Genomic DNA, 16396 nt, shown 5'->3' on the forward strand with positions numbered 1-16396 from the left:
TGGAACTGGGGGTGTGGGGGAAAACCAACAAAAAACAACCAAACAACCTTGATCATTATTGTATGTGGCCACCATGTGATTATTACTATTATTTTCAGGCACATTTTCTTTGCTTCTCTTTCGGTCTCCGGTTGGTTGCAGTAGCAGAAACAACATCAGCAGTGGCAGCTGGCACCCGCCCCCCAACCAGATTAGCTTTAATCCTCCTGCTATTTATAGCACACTTCACGGTGGTCCTCACCATGTCTTCCCCGTTAGACTGGCAGCATCACGAGGTTGGAGGCAACCTGAGTCCTTCCAGCTCAGCAGAGGCCTGACAGCCACCGCTCAGCCACTACCTGTGGGACCAACCTTAGCAGACTAGCTGTGGCATTTTAAATGGCACATCACCAGCCCAGGGGACTGTTCCAATTAAACCCGGGAATGCTGGCATTTAGCTGCATTTAAGGTAGCTCATTTTCAGCTCATCAATATTTGATCAGTTTTTCCAAGAGAACACTTGGAAGCAGAGGCAGGATTGTAGAAATAGTCATAGAGGACGCCGTCCAATGCCATCAAAGCGACATCAATACTCCTGGGATGTGCTGGAATAAGTGGTCACGCTGTGGCTTGTGGGAACTCTGGCTCATCCCTGGCTTTGGGATATTTTAAACTTATTTATCTATTTATTTGTTTTTGGCCAGCGGGTGTCATTCGCAAGACAAGCATGTGCCCTTCAGCAAAGTCCCCCCACTCAGGCTGTTAGAGTTTACGGATGGCTCCAGAGTTTCTCTGCGGTGTTACTTGAACCTCTGTTGGTGGTGGTGGGGGATCAGCATTTGGGGGACTCACCAAAAGCACATCTGGCCACTGTGGTTGATGAGCTGAGTGTGCAAGAGTGCTGGTGGGACCCTGGTTTGGATGCAGGTGGGCATATAGGACATCACTCAGCCTCTGGTTCAGGTCCACACAGATCTCCACATTGAGAGTCGCATGCTCTGCCTCTACCCCCATCTCCTAATTAGAACGGCAGGCTGAGAAAATTCTTGGTGACAATATAGAGGTGATGGTTGACTTTCAAACCATGGGTGGAGATTGAGTTTAGAGAAACAGGAAGCCTGGACAGACCCAGGGAGGGAGGCTAGGTAGCCACAGGATTACGGGCTTAGAAAATGCCTGTTTCCTACTGTTGTTGTTTTTTTTTTTTTAATTTTTTTATGAGAGCTGATAAGAGGATTTCAGAATTTTAGGAAAGAGCCTTGGGAAAGAATGAGGGAGTTTAATTGGTCAGAGAACTCCACAACCTACATTTCCCAGGGTCGGTTAGATGGGATGTTTGTCTAAGACGTTAAGGATACCAAAATAGAAATAAAAAGCTCTCTAAGTTAAACGTTGACAGGCTGTTCTCTTCTGGAGGGGGGCGGTTGTTTGCAGTTTTCTATTTCCAACCAAGGACACAAGGCATGTTGTGACCTGTCAGATAATTCTAAGACATGGTATACATGCACCAAGGGGCAATGCATTCACTGGCCTGGGGTGGTGGCTCAGTAGTTAATGGTACTTGCTTGCAGAAATGCACTACACATAAATAGAGATTATTAAAGCTAGGTGAGGTCAAACTTTCATTTTGTAATATTCATTTATGAGGGAGAAAGACAAGAGAGAGAGAGAGAGAGAGAAAGTACAGGCACTCCAGGGGCTTTTACCATTACAAACGAACTCCAAACACATGTGCCACCTTGTGCATCTGGCTTACATGGTACTGGGGAATTGAACCTGGGTCCTCAGACTCCATGGGCAGGTGCCTTAACCATTAATCAATCTCTCCAGCCCTCTCTTTCACTTGCTGATCACCAGAACAGGAGTGGCTTCCTCTATTACATATACTTGTCATGTGACAGGTTCAAGACAATGGAGTCAACTAACTATGTATAGAAACCTTCAAAACTATGAGCCAAAATGACTGATTAAGCAGGAGATCCTGCCAGTTACAAAATCAACCAGTGGAGCAAGAAGTATCCACTTGTGTAGTCGCGGCACACAGTCGCTGTGGGTAACCAACTGCTCACGGACGGGACATGAGACTCATTCAGTGGGAGCAAACTTATGTCTGGCTCTGAGAACCAAGCCATATTCCCTATAATAGGAAACCAATAGGCTCCAGAAAGAACCTCCACTGCTCTCTAACTAAGAAGCATGAGTATACACATCAATGCATCTTTCTGATGACTAGGCTTATCTCTGTCCTTTTATTCAAACTGTTTTCTTACTTTCGGTTGGAGACTATGTTCTGTTTTACAGACAGAGGGGAATCTGGGGGAGAACAAGGGTATATCGATACATCAAGAAGAGAGAGATGACTGCCTACCGGGCGATGGGACATCTCCATCTTGTGTGCCCGGGTCCTGAAGTCACTACAGGGGAAGTGGTGACATGAATGCTGCTGTCATGGCTAGCCTAAAAACCAGTTCCAGAGACATGGTGACAGACACGGTGGTCGTTCAAATCTCCTGAGAACAGAGATCCAGAGTCTACAGAGAAAGCAACACTAAATCAGATCTCTATTTTGCCCACCAGGGCTCCGGGAGCATCATGGAAGAAGGGGTGGAAAGATTGTGAGAGCCTCAGGGTGGGTGGGGACAGCCTGAGACACTGTGTTTCCTTGTCCTTGCAGGGACTGACTGAGGCCTCTGGTGCCCACAATGAATACCCATAACCCTGCCACAGACTAGGGTTGGGGCAGGGAAAGGGGGTCTATGTGTTCACCTTTTAAAAAAATTTTTATTTATTTATTTATTTTTATTTTTTATTTTGTTATTTTTATTGATTTGAGAGAGACAGAGAGGGACAGAAAGAGGCAGAGAGAGAGAGGGAGAGAGAATGGGCACGCCAGGGCCTCCAGCCACTGCAAACGAACTCCAGACGCATGCACCCCCTTGTGCATCTGGCTAATGTGGGTCCTGGGGAGTCAAGCCTCGAACCGGGGTCCTTAGGCTTCACAGGCAAGTGCTTAACCGCTAAGCCATCTCTCCAGCCCCCCCCCCTTTTTTTTTGAGGTAGGGACTCACTCTAGCCCAGGATGACCTTAAATTCACCATGCAGTCTCAGGGTGGCCTCGAATTCACGGTGATCCTCCTACCTCTGCCTTCTGAGTGCTGAGTGTTGGGCGTAGAAGTGTGCTCCACCATGCCTGGCCTTCAACCGTTTTATAAAAACAAATCAAGGGCTGGAGAGATGGCTTAGTGGTTAAGGCGCTTGCCTGCAAAGCCTAAGAAGTCATGGTTTGAGTCTCCAGGTCCCACATAAGCCAGATGTGCAGTGATGCAAGTGTGCAAGGCACACAAGGTGGCTCATGCTTCTGGAGTTCGATTGCAGTGGCTGGAGGCACTGGTGCGCCAATTCTTTCTCTCACACACTTTCTCACATTAAAAAAAAAGATCTGGGTGTAGTGGTGCACACATTTAATCCCAGCACTCCGGAGGCAGTGGTAGGAGGATCGCCATGAATTTGAGTCCAGCCTGAGACTACATAGTGAATCTCAGGTCAGACTGGGATAGAGTAAGTCTACCTCAGGAAAAAAACAAAAACAAAAACAAAACCGTGGACCAAATAAACCTCTTTTTCTTTTTCTTTTTTTTTCTTCTTTTTGTTTTTTTTTTTTCACTCTAGCACAGGCAGATCTGGAATTCACTATGTAGTCTCAGGGTGGCCTCGAACTCATGGTGATCCTCCTACCTCTGCCTCCTGACTGCTGGGATTAAAGGTGTGCACCACCACGCCCAGCAACCTCTTTTGTTTTAAAGATGATCATCCAAAGTACTTTGGTACAGTCACAGAAAGCTGACTGACATCCTTTCATGGAGAACTTTAAGAAACTAAGAGAAACTGGCTTGGTATCATAGCACATGTAGCCTGTCATCTTAGTGCTCAGGAGACTGAAGTACACATTGAGGCCCTATCTTTTCTTAAAAAATATTTTATTTTATTTTATTTTATTTGAGAGAGGGAGAGGGAGAGAGAGAGAGGGAAAGGGAGAGGGAGAGGAAGAAAGAGAGAGAATAGACGCACCAGGACCTCCAGCCACTGCAAATGAACTCCAGACACATGTGCCCTCTTGTGCATCTGGCTAATGCGGGTCCTGGGGAATAAAACCTGGGTGCTTTGGCTTTGCAGAAAAGCGCCTTAAACTGCTAAGCCATCCCTCCAGCCTGAGAGACTTGAAAAACAAAAAGAGAAGCTTTCTCAGCTCCTTTGTGACTCATCTGGTTGGTCACATCATCAGTGGCATCTGAACCATGCCTAAGCTCTCCAGGTTCTTCCATTCTAAGGGTTTTGGGCAGAGCTGAAAATGAAAAAGAAAATTTAACAGTGCCGGGTGAAAAAGGCCCCACGAAAGGGCTATGGCATCAATGTGACCTGCGCTGATGAGTGACATACTTGCTTCTTGTCACTTTCAGGAAATGCAATCAGTGAACTTGGCCTTGAGGATCTGGCTTGTCACTACTCACATTCTGTTTTTAATAGGTCTCATAAGGGACATTGTTTTATTTTATTTCAGTTCCTTTCTTTTGATTTTTGTTTGTCAAGGTAGGGTCTCACTCTAGCCCAGGCTGACCTGGAATTCACTGTGTAGTCTCAGGCTGGGCTCAAACTCACAGTGATTATCCTACATCTGCCTCCAGAGTGCTGGGATTAAAGGTATATATATATATATATATATATATATATATATATATATATATATATATATATATATATAATTTATTTATTTGAGAGTGACAGACAGAGAGAGAAAGAGGCAGATAGAGAGAGAGAATCGGTGTGCCAGGGCCTCCAGCCACTGCAAACAAACTCCAGACACGTGCGCCCCCTTGTGCATCTGGCTAACGTGGGTCCTGGGGAATTGAGCCTCAAACCGGGGTCCTTAGGCTTCACAGGCAAGCACTTAACCACTAAGCCATCTCTCCAGCCCTAGTAATTTTTTGTTTGTTTGTTTTTTTGAGGTAGAGTCTCACTCTAGTCCAGGCTGACCTGAAATTCACTCCATAGTCTCAGGAGGGCCTTGAACTTATATCAATACCCCTACCTCTGCCTCCTGAGTGCTGGGATTAAAGGTGGGCGCCAACACGGCCAGCATAAGGTATATATTCTTAAAAAAATTTTTTTTGTTGTTGTTGTTTATTTATTTGAGAGCGACAGAGAGAGAAAGAGGCAGAGAGAGAGAGAAAGAGAGAGAGAGAATGGGCGTGCCAGGGCCTCCAGCCACTGCAAACGAACTCCAGATGCGTGTGCCCCCTTGTGCATCTGGCTAACGTGGGACCTGGGGAATCGAGCCTTGAACCGGGGTCCTTAGGCTTCACAGGCAAGTGCTTAACCGCTAAGCCATCTCTTCAGCCCAGGTATATATTCTTAAGGCTATATGCTCAAGATCCAAAAACTTCCCACTAGGCCCTACCTCCCAACATTTCTATGTCAAGAGATTAAGGTTCTGGGGCTGGGGAGATGGCTCAGCAGTTGAAGGCATTGCTTGCAAAGCCTGCAGGCCTGTGTTAGCCCAGGCTTTTATCCCCCAGTACCCATGTAAAGCCAGATGTACAGAGTGGCTCATGCATTAGGAGCTTATCTTCAGTGGCCAAAAGCTCTGTCATGCTCATATGTTCCCTCTTTCTCTGTCTCAAATAGAGAAATAAATATTTCCAAAAAAAGAGAATAATGTTCTACGACATGTACCATTCTGGTCACTATTGATAGATAATTGATTAGCTTGACTGTAGTAATGATTTCACAGTGCACACACACACACACACACACACACGTATGTATAGGTGTCAAGGCATCAAGCTATATACCTTAAATATAGATGTATACAAGGTGTTTATTATCCCTCAATAAGACAGAAAAAAGAAATGCTTCTAACTTAATTCCAAATATGTTTCTTCAAGTGTGTTTACATATATACACATATATACCTCATTCCTCCTGTTCAGTCATTTCAAAAGTGTGTATTCCCATTCTCTTTCTCTGCCAAATAAATAAATAAAATATTTTTAAAAGGGCTGGAGGGATGGCTTAGCAGTTAAGTTGTTTGCTTGCAAAGCCAAAGGACCCAGGTTCGATTCCCCAGGACCCACGTTAGCCAGATGCACAAGGGGGTGCACGCGTCTGGAGTTCGTCTGCAGTGGCTTGAGGCTCTGGTGCATCCATTCTCTCTCTCCCTCCCTCTTTCTCTGTCAAATAAATAAATAAATAAAAATAAAATATTTTGAAAGTGTGTATCGAATACTTTCAGTTAAACTGGTGCCCACACTGGGCTCGGGACATCCTCTCCAGACTCACTATCTGTGTCTCAGAACTGGGCTGGGCACTTCATTTCCCTCTGTCCTGTGTGTGTGTGTGTGTGTGTGTGTGTGTGTGTGGTGTGTGTGTGTTAGCACGGTTTGAGGTAGGGTTTCACTCTAGCCTGGGCTGACCTGGAACTCACTCTGTAGCTCAGGGTGGCTTTGAACCCCCAGCGATCCTCCTACCTCTGCGTCCTGAGTGCTGTGATAAAAGGCGTGTGCCATCATGCTTGGATGTTTTCTGTCTTCTCCCCCTCTCCTCCCTTCCTCCTTTCCCCTCCCGACACCAAGGGCAGTGGTGTGTCATAGAGCCTCAAACATGGCACCGTGTTTGCCTTTGCCTGTCCCTGCTCTTAGAATCTCCACCCTCCCTGCAAACTCACCTCTAGGAGTTCACTCATTTATTACTATGTGCCTTCTTTATTCTTCACTAGCTCAATTTAACTTTTTATTTTTGGTTGTTTTTTTTGAGGTAGGGTCTCACACTACCCAGACTGACCTGGAATTCACTATGTAAGTCTCAGGCTGGCCTCGAACTCTTAGAGATCCGCCTACCTCTGCCTCCCAAGTGCTGGAATTAAAAGGCGTGCCCAACCACGCCCGACTTTAACTTCTATTTTGAATCCCCATTTTCCCACCTCATCTTCAGGGTCCCATATTTTTCCTGGGCTTATAGACACATGCCAGGGAGTTTTGAGGGGCCAGGGCATGTGTGTGGATTCACTGTGTTCTCCCTGAGGTCCGCTGGTGCTGGTTCCCACAGATCACCAAAGAGCAAGTCCTCTGTTGAAAGATGAGCGACCTGCCAGCTCACATGCTCCCAGTGCCTTTCAGCCCACAAGAACAGCGCTGGGATGACGCAGTGCACCTCCACGCCCGGTATTGATTTATTTAGAGGAAGAGAGAGAGAGGGAATGGGCGCACCTGGGCCTGTAGCCACTGCAAATGAACTCCAGACTCATGTGCCACCTTGTGCATCTGGCTTATGTGGGTCCTGGAGAACCAAACCTGGGGCCTTTGGCTTTGCAGGAAAGCACCTTAACCACTAAGCTATCTCTTCAGCCCCATGTCCATTGCCTCTGCTACACAATGAGAGTTAAGTGCCTTCATCCTGTGTGCTTTCTTCATTCATCCTGTGCGCCACCTCCATTCATCCTGTGCGCCACCTTCATTCATCCTGTGCGCCACCTCCATTCATCCTGTGCGCCATCTCCATTCATCCTGTGCGCCATCTCCATTCAGCCTGTGCGCCATCTCCATTCAGCCTGTGCGCCATCTCCATTCAGCCTGTGCGCCATCTCCATTCATCCTGTGCGCCATCTCCATTCAGCCTGTGCGCCATCTTCATTCATCCTGTGCGCCACCTCCATTCATCCTGTGCGCCATCTCCATTCAGCCTGTGCGCCATCTCCATTCATCCTGTGCGCCATCTCCATTCAGCCTGTGCGCCATCTCCATTCATCCTGTGCGCCATCTCCATTCAGCCTGTGCGCCATCTCCATTCATCCTGTGCGCCATCTCCATTCAGCCTGTGCTCGTGCGCCATCTCCATTCAGCCTGTGCGCCATCTTCATTCATCCTGTGCGCCATCTCCATTCAGCCTGTGCGCCACCTCCATTCATCCTGTGCGCCATCTCCATTCAGCCTGTGCGCCATCTCCATTCATCCTGTGCGCCATCTCCATTCAGCCTGTGCGCCATCTCCATTCATCCTGTGCGCCATCTCCATTCAGCCTGTGCGCCATCTTCATTCATCCTGTGCGCCACCTCCATTCATCCTGTGCGCCACCTCCATTCATCCTGTGCGCCATCTTCATTCATCCTGTGAGCCATCTTCATTCATCCTGTGCGCCATCTCCATTCATCCTGTGGACCATCTTCAATTCATCCTGTGCACCATCTTCATTCATCCTGTGCGCCATCTTCATTCATCCTGTGCGCCACCTCCATTCATCCTGTGCGCCATCTCCATTCAGCCTGTGCGCCATCTTCATTCATCCTGTGCGCCACCTCCATTCATCCTGTGCGCCATCTCCATTCATCCTGTGCGCCTGGCCATCTTTCCTCCTACGGGACCGGGGCCTCTTCCCCAGGTGCCATCTTTGACTGTGAACAAGTGCTTGATGGAAACAATTTAAGAGGGATTTCTTGTGTCTCATGACTTCAGAGATTTGAGTCCCTCATGGTGTGGTGGGCAAGGCAGATGGGCTCTCTCTGTGGAGACCACCACTCAAACCAGGGGCAGGGAAACCTGTAAAGGCCACCTCTAGTGGTCTATTCCTACCAGCCAAGATTCACGCCTCAAAGGTACCACAGGCTCCAAAATGGTGCCTCAAGCTGGGAACCAAGTATGCAAAATGTGAGCCTGCAGCACTGGGATTACACAGAGCACTTCCATGCCCAGTATTTTATTTTATTTTTAAAATTTTATTTATTAATTTAAAAAAAATTTTTGTTTATTTATTTATTTGAGAGAGACAGGCAGAGAGAGAAAGAGGCAGAGAGAGAGAGAGAGAGAGAGAGAGAGAGAGAGAGATTGAGAATGGGCACACCAGGAGCTCCAGCCACTGCAAATGAACTCGACATGTGTATCCCCTTGTGCATCTGGCTAACGTGGGTCCTGGGGAATCGAGCCTTGAACCAGGGTCCTTAGGCTTCACAGGCCAAGCGCTTAACCACTAAGCCATCTCTCCAGCCCCATTATTTATAAATTTTTTTTGAGAGAGAGAGAGAGAGAGAGAACAGGTGTGCTATGGCCTCTAGCCACTGCAAATGAACTCCAGCTGCATGTACCAATTTGTGTATGTAGCTTTATGTGGGTACTGGGGTATTGAACCTGAGTCCTTTGGCTTTGCAGGGTAAGCACCTTAACCACTAAGGCATCTTTTCAGTCCCATGCACAGTATTTTGCATAGGTATTAGAGATCTGAACTTAGGTCCTCAGGCTTGTATAGCAGACCCTTAACTCTGTGAGCCATCTCCTCAGCCCTGATTTGTATTTTCTTCCTTTTATTTATCCATATTTAGAGATATCTATTCTTTATCCTTTATCTCACCCACATATGAAATACCGCCTATAATGTGTTAATAATTCCAATATTTGTATACCTAGTCAAAGTCCTGCCTGAGCTCCGCCTGCAGACTTACCCCACGGGTCAGTCTCACAGCCATCATCACCAAAGGAAGTCTAAAAGTGAAATCTCAAGCGACATTTTCCTTACTCTTGCTCTGTTTTTCTTAAAGTGCTCTTTCCTGTGTTTCTGTTTTTAGGAAAGGAAACCAGAGTGTATCAATAGTCCTTGGTCCTTTGTCCCTGGCCTCCTGTCCAGCCCAGGCAGCTGAGCTGGGTCCACACACATGTCCACTCTATACCATGTGACTGCTGCCGCCTTGCCCCAAACCCACCGCGTCTCCCATGTATAAAATTTTCTCCCTGTGTAACTCTCTTCATTGATTACCAGGGAGACTGGCTGATTATTAACCATGGTTAGATAAACAAACAGACCCTCGAGTGTTCTCACATGAGCGCACTAGCCAATGTCGTGAAAGAATGAGCCGTGTTGCAAACCAACACCTATAGTCACCATTGCTCACTGGGCTCTTCATTTCTGGCCCATGTTTGCAACTCCTGTTTGCTTGTCTGCATCTCCCCGGACATGGCATGACCTTTCTGGTGGGTGGTACAGCTTCCACTGATCTTTGCTGGCCCGTTTGTGAGTTTTGCACGAGCTCCCCCGCCTCCAGAGTCCATTTCTCCTGTGTCACTGGAGCCCAAGCCCAGATCTGATACTCCAGTCACCTGCCGCGACATTCACCATTCCATTCATTCACGCTCCTCCCACCTCCTACCTGGGGCTGTGCCACTTCCTTTCTGATGCGGATCTGCTGGTGAAGAGGCCTCGTGAGGCTTGGCGATGCTTTTCTTGTTCTAAATGTCTGCAACTCACCTTCATTCCGGAAGGATATTGCTCAGGGACAGATGGGCTGCATTTTCTTTGGCAAATGCAGGATACCACTGCGCAAACTTTCGGTTTCTGCTGCGGCTTTAAGAAGTCAGAGGAGGGCTGGAGAGATGGCTTAGCGGTTAAGCGCTTGCCTGTGAAGCCTAAGGACCCCGGTTCAAGGCTCGACTCCCCAGGACCCACGTTAGCCAGATGCACAAAGGGGCGCACATGTCTGGAGTTCGTTTGCAGTGGCTGGAGGCCCTGGAGTGCCCATTCTCTCTCCCTCTCCCTATCTGCCTCTTTCTGTCCCTCTCTGTCTCTCTCAAATAAATAAACAAAAATAACAAAAAATTGTAAAAAAAAAAAAAAAGAAGTCAGAGGAGGGCCAGGGAGATGGCTCAGTGGATAAGGCAGTTGCCATGCAACTCTGACTACCCGAGTTCAGATCCCCAAATCCTATTTAGAAGCCAGAAGCTCAGGGGTGGGGGTGGGGGGAAGCTTCTGTAATCCCAGTGCATCTATGGTGAGAAATGAAGCCAAGAGGTGAATTTCCCAGAGGTTCATGAATGGAATAGTGAGCAACAAGAGACCTTACCTAAAATGAGGTGGCAGGCGAGGACTGACTCCAAAGTTGTCCTCTGATCTTCTCATGCCTGCCATGGCCCAGTGTGCCCGCTGTCTCTTCTCTCTCCAAATTAAAAAAACAAAAAAAGTCAAGCCGGGCGTGGTGGCGCACGCCTTTAATCCCAACACTCGGGAGGCAGAGGTAGGAGAATTGCCATGAGTTCAAGGCTACCCTGAGACTAAATAGTGAATTCCAGGTCAGCCTGGGCTAGAGCGAGACCCTACCTCAGAAAACAACAACAACAAAAAACCCACCGAAAGAAAAAAAAAAAAAAAAAAAAAAAAAAAAAAACCAACCAAAAAAAAAACCAACCAAAAAAAAAGTCAATAGACGGTTTATAGCTTCTTATTCATTTATTTGCAAGAAGACAGAGATAGAGATAGAGACAGAGAGAGAGAGAGAGAGAGAGAATGGATGTATCAGAGTCACTAGCCACTGCAAACGAACTCCAGATACATAGACCATTTTGTGCAACTGGTTTTACATGGGTAAATTGAACCTGGGTCATTAGGCTTTGCAGGCTTTAATGCTGAGCCATCTCTCCAGCCCTGTTTATAGATTCTCTGAAGGCAGTCTCTCTCTCTTTCTCTCTCTCTCTGTTTTTCTTCATGCAGGTTTCTTTAAAGATCTTCTTTCTGGGCTGGAGGGATGACTTAGCAGTTATGGTGTTTGCCTGCAAGGCCAATGGATCCAGGTTCAATTTCCCAGGACCCACATTAGCCAGATGCACAAGGGGGCGCAAGTGTCTGGAGTTTGTTTGCAGTGTCTGGAAGCCCTGGTGCACCCATTCTCTCCCTCTCTCTGTCTCTCTCTCCTTATTTCAAATAAATAAATAAATAAATAAATAAATAAAATATTTAAAATAAATAAATAAAATATTTAAAAAAGATCTTCTTTCCTTCTTCCCGGTGTTAGATATTAATATTGTTTTCTGTGCCTTTCTCTCTTATTCCCATAACTTCAATGAAAGGTGCATTCAGTCAACTCACTGTACAGTCTTACTGTAGCATTGTTTCCTTTCTCATCTGCCTTGTCTTTGTCTCCTCATACTGAACTCTTCACACAAATTTTCTTTTCAGCTGAGCTCGAAGTGTGATTAAAACCATCCATTTGGTGTTTAATTTTAGTTACTATGTTTTTTTTTTTCACATCTAGAAGATCCTATGAATTCTTTTTTTATATCAACTGTGTGACTTTTTATAGTTTCTGGTTCCTTGTTCAAGTTTTTTGAACTTGCTAAATGTTTCCTTGGATGAACTAGCCAGGGCTGTTTTAGTCTGTGTGTAGCAATTCAAGTATCTGAGGCCTTTGTGAGTCTCTTTTGTCGGCTGGTTCTCATTCACCGTGTCATGTTTGCTTGTACTTCTTTTTTTTTATTTTAATTTTTATTTATTTATTTGATAGAGAGAATGAAGGAGAGAGAGAGAGACAGAGAGGAAGAGAAGGGGCGCACCAGGGCCTCCAGCCACTACAAACGAACTCCAGACGCGTGTACCACCTGGTGCATCTGGCTTACTTGGGTCCTGGGGCATCAAACCTGCGTCCTTTGGCTTTGCAGGCAGGTGCCTTAATTGCTAAGCCATACCTCCAGCCCTGCTTGTACTTCTGCTTGTCATTGAATCTATCCAACTCCAGTTATCTCTGGGCCTGCCTGGAGGACACAACTCATGGGTTCATAAATATAACCTGTCGGCTCCTACCCAGTGAGTGGTCTTTCCTCTCAGGCCCTGGCTTCCTTCTGCTTCCTGCAGAGCTGTGTGAAATCACCTAGTCTTGACTTTCAAGAAGAGTGCCTCCTTCTGGTCACTGTCCTGTTCCAGGATAAATACCATCATTCTCACTCCTCGTGTCAAAATCCTAAGTAGAAGGCCACTAATGCCATCTCCTCGGAGGTTCTCCACCTGGGCATCAGTGATAGATGGGCGTGGGGTGGATGGTGGCGCAGTGATTGGCCACCACTGGACCCACAGGTTTGTAGATCTTGAGTGAAAACAACTTCCATGTTTCACTTGCAGTTTTTTCTGGCTGCACAGCGCAGGAGTGAGCTCCGGACATTGAAATCAGCACAGACCTTAAACATAATGTTCTCTCCTCTGCTAGCAGCTGCTGCTGGCGGGGCCATGGCCCGGCTTTTTGGTCTGGCTTTTGCTGCTTGGAATCCTGGTTTCAAGCTTCTGGGATGGGGTTCACCTCACACTCTGATAATCTCAGATGTGTAATAAAGTGTAAAAGAATGCGCATGTAGGAGAGTAAGGGCTGAGTTGAGAAGAGATAGTTTTTTTTTCTTTATAAATTACCAGAAGTGTTTTATACACACACACACACACACACACACACACACACACACACACACACACATCTATTTTTGGTCTAAGTGCATTCAGGCTCTGCTTGGGAGAAACATATGAACTCCTTTGAGTGTCCCAGTTCCACTTGGTAAATTTCCTCCAGCCCTCCTCCGTCTCGGGGCTTGTGAGAGGCCTGCGTGGCTTCCACTTTTTTTTTTTTTTTTTTAATTATTTATGAGCGAGAGAGAGAGAGAGAGAGAGAGAGAGAGAGAGAGAGAGAGAGGATTGGTGTGCCAGGGCCTTTAGCCACTGCAACTGAACTCCAAACACATGCCACCTTGTGTGCACGTGTGACCTGTGTAAATATGTCACCTTGTGCATCTGGTTTATCTGTGTCCTGGGGTGTTGAACCTGGGTCCTTAGGCTTTGCAGGCAAGCGCCTTAACCACTAAGCCGTCCCTCCAGACCCCTCGTTTCATTTCTGATAGGACGGAGCTCCCCAAGACTCTCATGTCACTCAAGGAGGAACATCTTATCATCTTGTGGAAAACACAACAGCTCGTTGTGGTGAACGATGTGACCATGAATAATGCTGCTCTGGGTTTAGACTTTTTTTTTTTTTTCCAAGAATGAGTGAATTTCTCTTTTCTTGAGTGTTCTGGGTCCTCCCACTATGTTTAGACTTGACAAGACATGCATTTCTGTGTTTTTCCTCTTAAAGAATTATCTTTCTACAGTTGTTACATTGCAGCTGATGGAAGCATTTATTTAAAAAAAAAATCTAATTAAAGCCGGGTGTGGTGGCGCACGCCTTTAATCCCAGCACTCAGGAGGCTGAGGTGGGAGGATCACTATGAGTTCGAGGCTGCCCTGAGAATACAGAGTGAATTCCAGGTCTGCATGGGCTAGAATGAGACCCTACCTTGAAAAACAAAACAAAAAAGAAGAAGAACAAGAAGGAGAAGAAAAATCTAATTAGTAGTATGAATCAAATTTTTAAAAATTATTTTTATCTTTATTTATTTATTTGAGAGAGAGGCAGAGAAAGAGAGGGAGAGAGAATGGGTGAGCCAGCCCCTCCAGCCACTACAAACAAATTCCAGATGCGTGCACCACCTGGTGCATCTGGCTTATATGGGTACTGGGGAATTGAACCTGTGTTGTCAGGCTTTGCAGGCAAGTGCCTTAACAGCTAAGCCATCTCTTAAGTCCTGAATTGATTTTTAAACACTCAAAAATCTTTTTTTGGCATGTGTATGTGTGTGCATGCATACATATGTGTGCGTGTATGTGTCAGAGAGCGCATAGATGTACATGTATTTGCTGTGTGTATTCATGTGCAGGCCAGAGGTCAAAGTCCAGGTCTTGCTCAATTGCTTTTCACCGTATTCTTTGAGACAAGGTCTCTTGCTAAGCCTAGGGATTACTGATCCAGTTAGACCTGGCAGCAGACAGCTTCAGGTGCGCTGAGATGAACTTCCAGACCAGGCACAGTGATGGAGGAAGGGGTATTTATTGAAGCTTACAGATCCAGGGGAAGATCCATAATGGAAGCTGGACTGCCCTCACAGGTCTAAGCAGAGAGAGAGAAGCACAAATCAAAAGCCAAACGCCACACCGCACAGCACACTTCAGGAACTCCAGGCAGAACTGGGCACTGAAATCTCAAACCCACCACCACAACTTAAGATCTGTCCAGTGACACCGTCTCCAGCCAGATGGCTGCAGATGCAAACTACAAACTAATAAAACACTGAATATATTGGGGGCCATCTGTTCAAACTACCATAGACCGAGAGCTAGCCAGTGAGACCCAGGGGCCTTGTCTCTACCTCCCCAGGGCTACCACACCTGGCATTTTTACATAGATACTGGGGATCTGAACTCAGGTCTTCATGCTTGCGCAGCAAACACTGTACCTACCCACTGAGCAATCTTGCCAGCCCCTAAGACCTCAAACATCTTGAAGCAAGAAATGAACTACTATTGTGAGCTGGAGGGATTGCTCAGTGGTTAAGACACTTGCCTGCAAAGCCCAAGGACCCAGATTTGATTCTCCAGTGCCCACATAAATCCAAATGCACAAAGTGGTGCATGCATCTGGAGTTTGTTGTCAGCGGCTGGAGGCCCTGGCACGCCTATTCTCTCTGTCTCTCTTCTCTCTCTCTGCTTGCAAATAAATGAATAAAATATTTAAAACAAAAAGGGAGAAATGAACTACTTTTCAGAAGTTCCTAGAATATTCTGGTAGGGAGGGACTCTTGGAGTACTAGGTTGTCCTTTTACCAGGAAGAGAAAATGAAGCTCAAAAAGGAATCGTGGTTTCCCTCAGGTCATACAGTATTGCAATCCGCCTGCCATGCTCCGTTCCTCCACACAGTGTGACGGTGGCTTCTCACACTGCGCCTGGCCCTGCGAGACTCCATTCTGAGAACGGAAGATGGCTTTTCACCTGAGTGGACATGTGACCGGCACCATCTGTCTGACACCATTCATGCAGCACAGAGTGACGAATGAGTTGTTCCTGGGAATAGAAAGAGTGACGTTGTGTACATTTATCGGGGTGAACTGGAACTGCAGGGCAGCTCTATGATACACAGGCCCATTAAAATGGGCTAGAGCAAGAGTCTACCCAGGAAAAACAAACAAACAAAAACCGTACCAGGAAAATCAGACCCAAGAACACAGATGCAGGAATGAATGGATGCACCTGCCTCTCTCGGACTCCATGGGGCAAGCGCCTTTAACGGCCGGGCCCGTCTTCCCAGCTCTTGGACCCCAAAAACATGTGAACACCTGCCTCTGTGACGGGGGTGGCCACACCGACCTGTCATCTGACCACTGGTGTGGAAATCAAGGCAGCTCCAGGTTGTTGCCAGCGTCCATGGACCTACTCATTGCTGTCTGCCTGTTTGCTCATCTGGACCATCTGTCCATCCATCCATCCATCCATCTGTCCATCTGTTCATCTGAACCTGATCCTGCCTGTCATTTTGCCTTGTTCCTTCAGCTCAGCCCATCTCTCTGGCTGATAGTAATGGCTTCTCCAACTTTTTTTTTTTTTTTTTTTTTTGAGGTAAGGTCTCACTCTAGCTCAGGCTGACCTGGAATTCACTATGGAGTCTCAGGGTGGTCTTGAACTCACAGCAGTCCTCCTACCTCTGCCTCCTGAGTGCTGGGATTAAAGGTGTGCGCCACCATGCCTGCCTTCTCCAACTTCTTT

The 16396-nt window shown here is 46.7% G+C and overlaps 1 pseudogene; it reads right to left on the reverse strand.

Annotated features, from left to right (window-relative positions):
• Window positions 1-16396, reverse strand: part of LOC101604535 — a 60067-nt pseudogene that overhangs the window by 11980 nt on the left and 31691 nt on the right.

This window comes from Jaculus jaculus, chromosome 5, assembly GCF_020740685.1.
Source record: "Jaculus jaculus isolate mJacJac1 chromosome 5, mJacJac1.mat.Y.cur, whole genome shotgun sequence".
NCBI lineage: Eukaryota > Metazoa > Chordata > Mammalia > Rodentia > Dipodidae > Jaculus > Jaculus jaculus.